Raw genomic sequence first — 9150 nt, forward strand, 5'->3', positions numbered from 1 at the left:
TAGAGAAGCAAAGCGAATGGGTCTGGTGGTGAACGAGGACAAAACGAAGTATCTCCTGTCATCACACAAACAGTCAGAGCATACGCGTCTTGGCACCCACGTCACTGTTGACAGTTACAAGTTTGAAAAAGTAGACGACTTCGTTTATTTGGGAACCAGCATTAACACCAATAATAATGTCAGCCTTGAAATTCAACGGAGAATCACTCTTGCCAACAAGTGCTACTTTGGGCTGAGTAGGCAATTGAGAAGTAAAGTCCTCTCTCGTCGTACAAAGATCACACTCTATAAGTCACTCATCATGCCTGTGCTGGTGTATGGCGCGGAAGCATGGACAATGAAAGCATCTGATGAGGCGGCTCTTGGAGTTTTCGAGAGAAAGATTCTGCGAAAGATTTACGGACCTTTACGCGTTGGTGATGGCGAATATCGCAGACGATTTAACGATGAGCTGTATGAGCTTTACAACGATATAGACATAGTGCAGCGAATTAAAATTCAGCGGCTCCGCTGGCTTGGCCATGTCGTTCGGATGGACAGAAACGCTCCTGCTCTGAAAATATTCAACGCGGGCCGCGATGCTGGTAACAGAGGAAGAGGAAGGCCTCCTCTGCGTTGGAAAGACCAGGTGGAGAAGGACTTGGCTTCACTTGGCATTTTCAATTGGCGTCAGTTAGCACAGAAGAGAAATGACTGGCGTGCTGTTTTGGACTCGGCCAAAATCGCTTAGGCGGTTACAGCGCCAAATAAGAAGAAGAAGAAGTATATTGATTTGACACTATCTTATTTGAAAATTTGCCTTTATAATTAATTTTGTATAAGATAGCCGAATGACAGAAAATAAAGCGTTGACGCTATTTTATATTACTTTAACTATTTATTGCTGTATGGGCTTAACCGAGTTATAAAGCTAAAGTAGCAACTTCAACCTAACCTTCTGATATGCGATAAGCGACGTCTTTCTTTCAATTTTTGTAGCCAAAATTAAAAGGCATTTATTTTTCAATTTTTGTTGTGACGTATTAATATTCATTTCAGTAGTGTTATTGAGCTTTGTACCACGATTTGTTGGTTAGGAAAAATGAAAAAAAAACAACAGTGTCTAAGCGATAGAGGTTATAGCAGCTATTTTGAAGATCACCACATCGCCTCGTCAGACTTCTTTTTTCTAGTCTTCAGCAGGGATCGAACCCGCACCATCGATGTGCAAAGTCAGAAGCGCTTGCCATTGAGCAATGCACATCCCGTAAACTCTTGTTGCTAATCCATTCCCTTATTCAACCAACTACCATTTATCAAGTGCAGTTGATTTGCCGCTATTTAGCCTCGGAAATAGCTGCTATAATTTCTACCGCTTAGAGATTGTTGTTTTTTCCTTCGAAATAGCTACTATTACTACTACCGCTTAGACATTGTTGTTTTTTCCCATTTTTCCTAACAAACAAATCGTGGTACAAAGCTCAATAACACTACTGAAAAGAAAAGACGTTTAATTAATCCTCCCCCGAATACTACCGCTTCTGGTTCTGAGATCGCTGTTTCGAATTCGCTTGGAGATAGGGAGAATTACTCAATTTTATATAAAATCAAATGTAACTAATAAAATAATACAAAATAAATATTTTTCCATCTGCATGAGGATTCCAACCTCCGATCTTTCGAAAGGCGCGTTGTTAGTGTTGTAGCGGCGGGAGCAAAATAACATTTATTTAACAGCTGATGAGGATGTGTTGGCGTTAATGCACAGCCGGATAATAGACATTTTGTAGAACCTAAATACCAGTGCTAGTATTTAAAATGACCGAAATGAGCTGCAAGGCAAACTTGTAGCAGGTATTTTAGTTCATAAGTAGTAGCTTTGACTGCAGGGCAACTATGAAACCATATACAGTAACGAAATTATAATAAGGGAAGACACATTTTAGTATTTTTTGGCTATCTTCCTTTCAATTATTTAATATTAATTATTTTTTTTATGAAAGCGTAGCTCGTTATCTAACAAAAAACCAAGTAAGTCAAAATTTCAAACTTTGTACAAAAATTAGCAAATTTCGGAAAGGTTTCATCAAAGCTTTTTAATTGGATTTATTAGAGAAGTGCTGAGTATGTAGTTTTTGTATTTAAAAACATATTGATCAAAATTTTTAACTTTTTAATCAGATCTTTAAAAAAAAATGTTGAGTATGCAGTTTTGTATACCTTCAAATTTTAGTACAATAAAGTGCATGTCTTAAGTAGCAAGGATTTACGTGGATTTTGGGTATTTTTTTCTGTAAGGTGTTGCTCATTTCTCCATACGAAAAAAATTGTCAAACAGACTTTGTATGGAAACAAATCCGCTAAAAAAAAACGTTCCAAAATTCAGCGGTAAGATTTAATGGCCTACAAAGCTTCTAACTCAAAGAAATCGGAAAACCGTGATTAAAAAGTTTAAATTTTTCATCAAAATTTCTTAAAACGCGTCTAATTTTAAAAGTTTGAGATTTTTATTTACACATGTTATATTCATCAAAGTGAACAAGTGGCCTGGTAGTCTGGCAAAAGAGTAGATCAGTTCAAGCAACGACAGTTGACAACAGTTGACAACAGCCACTTGCTCAATTTGATGAATACCACTATAGTTTCTTTGCAGAGTTACCCATATTTTCATAAAAAAATTTAAATATTTTTAAACAAATAAAAGTAGCCAAAACTTGCTAAAATGACTTCCCCCATTTAAATTCCCGCCATTGTACAAACGTGTGTACAAGTCCTGGGACGAAAGATTGCGATTGTTAAAATGTGCCGATGAAAGCGTATGACAACGCGCTCGCAAAACACTGGCTATAAAAAGACTCAAAGTCAGTGCGTGCATATATGTACGAAAGAATAAAATTAAGTATAGTTTAAAAAAATTAAACCTAGCTATTATAATTTACATACGTACTGTCATTAGGTATGTAAATTGAGAATAGAAATCGCTGCATCTTTTAGGCGCATCAATATGACATATTTGCATCCCGAGCAAATAGAAGGGAGGTAAAAAAGAATGAATTTTAAAAAGAATTCAAGCTCTCTTTTCGAAACCTCTTACCTCACAGTCGCCTTCTGGTACCACTGCCTCACAGTGGTGCCAAACTGGAATCTTTTATTCAATATAATCCAGAGCCTTCATTTTTTAACCGATTCGATTTATTTTATTTATTTATTCCTGTTTTTTTTTTGTTTTACTGAAAGCTAATATAGTTTGGAAGACATTTTGCAAGCCCGATTTTTGAATCTTTATTTATTTATGTGCAATTTTATAATGCAAAGTGTTTTTGCACATATCCCACTTACGTGCTTATTTTTGCATACTTGACATCATTTAATACATTTTCGGCGGAAAAAGCGATAGGAATGCAGGGAACAAGATGAATTAATACATATGCAGTGAAAGCTCCCATAAGTGGACACCGACGGTCCACCGCTTGTGGGAATTTCGTAAAAAATAAAATTCAAATTCAAATTTAAAAAATGTAAATTGCGACAAATCACATTGCCCCTTCGCTCAAGCAGAAGCAAGAAGAGGACAACGAAAAGGCAACACTTTTTCTAGAAAGGAAAATATCTTTGAATATGGACTATGTTCTTGTGTACATATACATATTTAAAAGCGCAAGAGACAACATCTGATTAAAAAATAAATAAAAAATGGCCGCTTGTTAGAGCTTCGCGTCGGCTTATGGGAGATGTTTTTCTAATAGCTGTCCGCTTATAGGAGATGTCCGCTTATTAGATCGTCCGTCTATGAGAACCTTCACTGTGTTTTTATACTTCTGCTACCATCTTGTAGGAATTCGCCTTAATACTGGTAAAGCTTGAAAAAATCGGAACAAATTTGGCGTTCGTTAAGGCAAATTTCTTTTGTTTGATAGTAGATATAACAAAAAAAGGTTTGACATCCGAAAAAGGTTTGGGAACTGTGACCACTGTGAAGGAGCATTACCAAATGTTGAGCACAAAAATATATTTAAAAAACTGGCTATACTACAATTTCTAATATAAAATATGTATTATTTACTGGCTCTACAACTATTTTAAGTAAAGATCTATAGACGTACTCCCCACCAAAATCAAGTTTATTTAAATATTGTCAAACTACGTCAATGGATATGGAAATGAGTTTTTCTAATTATTCAACAATTCTAGATGACAAGAGGAGGTCATTTACGATTGATAACACTGGTTTACAGCATAAAAGCTCAATGGATGCCACTATCCAATTCCTATATATTCAATAAATAAGTTTTCGAGATGTTTTGAATTTGCCGTTATTCAGCTTAAAACAAAAAATAATACCAGTCAATCACGTATACCTTACGTACTAATTTAACAACCATAATACGAAAATGAAAGAAATTCTCCATAAACTGCATATATGTACATCACTCTCCGGTAGGACTGATAGTTTCTGAGAAATTAATTAAGCATTCCATATTGTTTTTTTTATGAAAAAATTAGAAAAATTAATCTTTAATAGGTGAAAAATTAAATAATAATGCCGGAGCCCAATCAACGCCTGTAGCAGATACAGAGCTTCAACTGCCAACAGAGACCCGCATTACCCTGGCTCAGTTACAGTCTGGTCACTGTAGCCGCCTCAACAGCTGCCTGTCCATATTCGACTCCAATATCCCCAAAGAGTATCCGGCATGTGGAGACTCTCCGCACGACACCAACCACCCGTTCACGTGCCATCTCAATCCCACTCAACTAACAACTCTCTCCCTTTGGTCCGACCGTATTGAAACGGCGCGCTTCCTGGCCTACCGTTAGTTGAGCCTGACGACAATGATTGAAGGATGAACCAATCAATGTTAAAATTTAAAATAGCAAAAATTTTGTTGTATTAGATTTTAACAGTTTGGTAAATTAATAACTGATTAATGAAACTGGCCATAAATATTAAAGAAACTTTCCCCAAAATTTAAAACCATTTATTCAAAGCGCAAAGTGCAAATTTCAAGTGACTAAGAATTCGCGAGATATTTCTAACAAAAAAAGTTATTAATAAATGCACAAATGCAGTCACTTGTGGTATATCTTCATGCAACTTTTCTAATAATTCTGAATAAAAATTTTAGAGTTTCGGTGGACCAAATAATGGTTTTCTACTAGTATTTATTATGTAATATATATGTATAGCCAATGGGGAAATATAAAAAAAAAGGTTTTTTCTTAACAGCGGTCGTCCCTCGGCAGGCAATGACAAACCTCCGAGTGTATTTCTGCCATGAAAAATAGCTTCTCCTAAAAATGTAATCGCCGTTCGGAGTCGGCGTAAAACTGCAGGTCTCTCCGCTTTGTGTGACAACATCAAGGCGCACGCCACAAGTCGGAGGAGAAGCTCGGCCAAACACTAACATATGTATGTGTAAGCGCCAATCTATTATTATTATTATCAATAAAATTGAAAAATGAACGCTCTGGACTACTTTGAACAGCTTGGCACCACTGTGTGCCTGAGTGTTCGGCTACTAGCTTTTTAGAATTTTGCTTTGAAATCGCAGGAAGCCACTTAAGTGTTGCTACCCGCTAGCCCTCTGTCTGATGCTGCTGCTGTTGGAAATTCGCAGACATCCTCTGCTACCCTTCACCAAGCACTTATGTAATAACAACCCACGCGAATCACCACCCACTCAACAAGTCTACAAACCTGACACCTCTCTATGCCAACCACCTCTTCAGTACAAAAAGCAACGGTGTTCAAGTTTTAGCGACTGGCTAAGTCCAGGCTTAGCGATTAGGGTGTGTACGCCTCCGCTTCAGCTTCAACTTTGGCGTTAGCAGCAGACGGGGCCTTAGCCTTGTCGCATATTTGGAGCGTAATGCAACAGCCAGTAGTGCAGCTTAATTATTTATATGGTTGCCCAGCTTCAAAGCCTTTGCAACGTTACAGCGTCAGTATGGAGTATCAATAACAGCGAAGTGTTTTCTACGGATTAACTATGCATACTCTATGTATGTACAATGTAACATATATATATATATATATATATATTTATGCCGAGAATATTATTATTGACTCTGCTATAGGGTTACTTTAGGTCATTTTTATAAAAACATATGGCCATTTCATCAATCTACACAAGGGCCACGACAACATATTTACTAAAGCGTTAATTTAAGTAAAGTTTGATTAATTAAGGAAGGAGGGTTTTATAATTTGTAAAAATAAAAACACTCGACAAAAGACAAGGATGCTATTGGAAGGCTCAGAACTGACGTAAGAAAATAAGTAAGTATTTCCACCGATATGTTATGAACGAAAATAACATGTTTTTCACCAGCCTTAAAACCTTTTTGCGAATCCTCTCTCCCAAACACCCTATATTTTTACAAAGTGAATATGTGTTCTTTGCATTCCAGAAATCGTAAGTGTGTCGTGGATATTTGACACAAGATTAGAGTTAAGCCACTATCCAAAGGCAACAAATGTTGGCAAACTTATAGTCATAATCCTATTAGTGTTGAAAGACAGGCGGTTTAGCTATATACATACATATCGCCGGATAAAATACAAAACAAAGTATCAACGAAATGCTAAACCGCGCATGTGAGGTTGCATAAATTATTTTCTAAAGAGTAAAAGCACTCATATTTGAAACTGTTATCTTTTTTTGTAAAGCAATCGCATTTCTGGCTAGTGTATTTCAGGAGGAATGGATAAGGATTGAGCCAAGAGCTTGTGTGAGCAAATCCAATTTTTGGCAGCAAATGTCAGTTACGCTGTTTTGCAGAATGACGATGCGCGGTTTTGTACTTTAAACGACGATATATTATACATATATTTGGAAACTATGTACGTACTTACGTCTGTACGTTGAAATATCTATTAAAATAATTATAACGGCGTTTCAATGTATACAAAATATTTAGTAATGGAGTCACCAAAACCAGGTATTTTGTTGCATTTTAAACACTTTTCAAGTAAATCAACTTAAAATTTTAGTATTTACTATCATAAATGAAATAACATAAAAAAATTTGCGAACCACCACGTTTTCGTTTCTACAAAAAATGTTGCCTTCTCGTTGTCCCGTGATTAGTGTTTGTGCTTACAGGGCAATGAGAAGGTAACATTTTTCGGTAGAAACGAAAACGCCATAGATGCTTCGAATACAATCCTTGACAGTTTTATCAATTACATATACATACATATGTGGAGTCGAAGTAGGCAATTTGTGTAAAACACTGACGGAACATAAAGGACGTATTTTTAATATTTTTTTGTCAGAAGATTGTGTCAGTTAAGAAAAGAGATCAAATAAAAATAATTAAGGGTTCATTTTAAAAAAATAGCATGATCAAATAACTTTTAGAAGGTAGTTTCACTTCTTATTTTTAGCCACCATGTTAGCTATATGGCAGAAATCGTGTATCGTATTTTTTATGGTACCAAGTTAAAAAAATCCAACTTTTCTAATAGGCTCGTGTGTTGCTCCGCTGTATATGTACATTAGGGTGGCCCGAAAATGCATGTTAAAAAAAAAAGTAAACTCGGAATTTGTATGCTCTCTCCCCCTAGGATTGTTCTATATCGAAAAAAGTATACCACTATTTTTTTATTTCGAAATCAAAAAATATTTAGAGGTCGCTCAAAGTGCTCGAAAATTTCCATATATTTTGTATGGGAAAAAAGAACTTTTCGTGGAAATGGTATAAAATTCTTGAAAATCAATATTTTTCAATCGGAAGACTCTTTCCTCGTCAACAATAATAAAACCCAATAATTTTTTTTAACAATTTTTTCTAAGTAACTATTGTTTATATGACCGCCAAAACTCCTTGAAAATGCCAGAAAATGCAATGGGGGATAAATAAAAAATCTTCATTATTAAAAATGGTTAAATAAATAATTGGATATTGTTATTGGAAGTCTCCTGAAGAGAACCAGAGTTTTCCGATGGAAAAATATTGATTTTCAGGAATTCCATACGATTTCCACGAAAAGTTGTTTTTTCCCATACAAAATACATGGAAAAGTTATAGCGCTTTGAGCGTACTCTAAATATTTCTTGATTTCAATTTAAAGAATAGGGGTAAACTTTTTTCAATATAGAACAATCCTAAGGGGTGAGAGCATTAAAATCCCGAATTAACTTATTTTGGACCACGCCAATGTACATACAGTGACGAGCAAAACTGTAACATGGTTTAACACTTTTTGTTTCAGCCACCGCTATATTTCCAAGTTCTAACGACTTTCATACTTTTGCTGTTTATTCTTATTGGTACATCCCTACTCCCTCTCTCATAATGATTTGAAGTCAATACAACAACAATAAAAAAACCAGCAGACAAAAATGTAAATTAAGGCAGATGTTACAGTTTTGCACTCAAATATTTTTAAGAGCTTTTTAACAATTTTCACGAAAAAAAAGAACTACTAACACAATGTTCAGTACTCTTTTGCCTGTTTCAGTTCCTGGATGTGATTTGGCATACCTTATTTGTATCTTTGTAAAAATTCTGGAGGTATATCCTTAGTTTGCTTTCACAGCTCATGTACTCGATTTTACGGACATTGATACTTATTAAGCTGTGCTTTTAGTTGGTTTCGCAAAATTTCGATGAGATTCATGTCCGCGGTTTGTGGAGGTCATTTCAAATTAGCAAATTTTTGCTTTTGTATCCAGTCTTTGCGAACATATGCAGTATGTTTTGGGTGATTTTTCAGCAGAAACTCTCATTTTTCGACTACATCTTGCAAATTTTGTTGAAATATGAACAGATACTGTTCCTTACGCATAATGCGTACTAACGGACCAACAAAATTTTTGAAATACAACCCCAAACAATTAAGATCCTACCACTGTGATTCACAGTTTGCAGTACATGATGCGCTTAGGCTTAATTTGGGTCTTTGATCCAATACCATGCCCGGCCATCTGATTGAAAGCGATTAATTTAGTCTTGTCAGACCAAATAACCTTCAATTGAAACTTAAAAATATGTTTTTTATTGCATTCTGAACGGCCTAACATATCCCAATAGGCAACGGTTCGGTTTTCGTGCGATGCAGCGAAATGCTGCCACACTCGCACATGTATTATGATCAAATTTGCTTTTTTCTTCTTTATGATGCCTTTGCGCTCAATTTGGCAATTCTTCGCCTCGCTGTCTATT

This window comes from Rhagoletis zephyria, unplaced genomic scaffold, assembly GCF_001687245.7.
Source record: "Rhagoletis zephyria isolate East Lansing unplaced genomic scaffold, Rhagoletis_zephyria_1.1 Rzeph_scaffold_01559, whole genome shotgun sequence".
Lineage (NCBI taxonomy): Eukaryota > Metazoa > Arthropoda > Insecta > Diptera > Tephritidae > Rhagoletis > Rhagoletis zephyria.